The 995-nt window shown below is 40.1% G+C and overlaps 1 protein-coding gene across 1 annotated transcript in view; it reads left to right on the forward strand.

Moving 5' to 3' along the window:
- The first annotated feature begins 7 nt into the window (after positions 1 to 7).
- drd2l (dopamine receptor D2 like) overlaps positions 8 to 995 on the forward strand; it is a 7,643-nt gene continuing 6,655 nt past the window's right edge. Inside the window, exon 1 of the mRNA XM_019868924.1 lies at positions 8 to 208. The gene's annotated coding sequence lies outside the window, so the exon portion shown is untranslated. The remainder of the gene's footprint in view (positions 209 to 995) is intronic.

Raw genomic sequence — 995 nt, forward strand, 5'->3', positions numbered from 1 at the left:
CCCCCCGCCCCACACGCGCCTAGAGCACTCTAACTTGGTGAGTGCGGAGTGGCGGCCAAAACACGCAAAACGCTGCGGCGAAGAAAGAACGCACTCGTGAGGGGCGGAAGCTCAGCTCGAGCGGCCGCGGTCGATGCTCCGGACGCCGCTTTGTTCCATCCGACGAGGTGCTGACAGAAGAGCGCACCCGAAGCCTGCCTGCCGCCCGGTACGTCAACTGTTCAAGCAACCAAGCTCTTATGGGAGGAGTGCTTATTATTATTATTACTCTGATCTTGATGCGTCGCCGTACGCTGCGATGCAACATGGTCACTGTTAGCGCTTCGTACGCGGTACGATGAAATGACTGCAACGTTGACATGTTTGAAATACAGCCCAGAGTTACCTTTGAACTTGGATTCCAAATAGTTTTCATCTCTTAATTCTCCGTGGCACGTTGTTGAATGTGCTGCTCCTTTTCAAACTTTTACGTTCATTTGACAGATTTGATTGGAAATAAAATTACGTTGATATTCGGGATTTTTATTCAAAGGAAATATTGGGAGGTATGAGAAAGTGGACCTTTTAAAATGGGAAATAGAAGAAGAGAGCCTTTTTATTCATAAATATATATATATTAAAGAAATAATGTAATTCTGGCATTAAAATTGATAGAAAATGAGATCTATTTTTACAAGACTGGAATTCACAGCGTTTACTTTTTTCGTGATTTTAGATATACACACTCAGCTTTTTGAATGTATGAGCAATCTTTTTTTTAATGCTGGATTTTGCATCATTACATTAATTCAGAAAGTCTTTTTACAAAACACAGGTGAAGTTACGTTTTTTAAATTAAAATATAGGAAAGCCGTTTTTTTCGACAGTAGGCTACTTTGAAAAAGCATCAATGAAGATACATCTGCAAATACATGAATCACAACTTGATTTATAAAGCACTTAAAAAACAATCATAGCTGCATCTAAAGTGCCGTACAGAAAGAAAAAAATATATA

This window comes from Hippocampus comes, unplaced genomic scaffold (assembly GCF_001891065.2).
Source record: "Hippocampus comes isolate QL1 unplaced genomic scaffold, H_comes_QL1_v1.1 scaffold67, whole genome shotgun sequence".
NCBI lineage: Eukaryota > Metazoa > Chordata > Actinopteri > Syngnathiformes > Syngnathidae > Hippocampus > Hippocampus comes.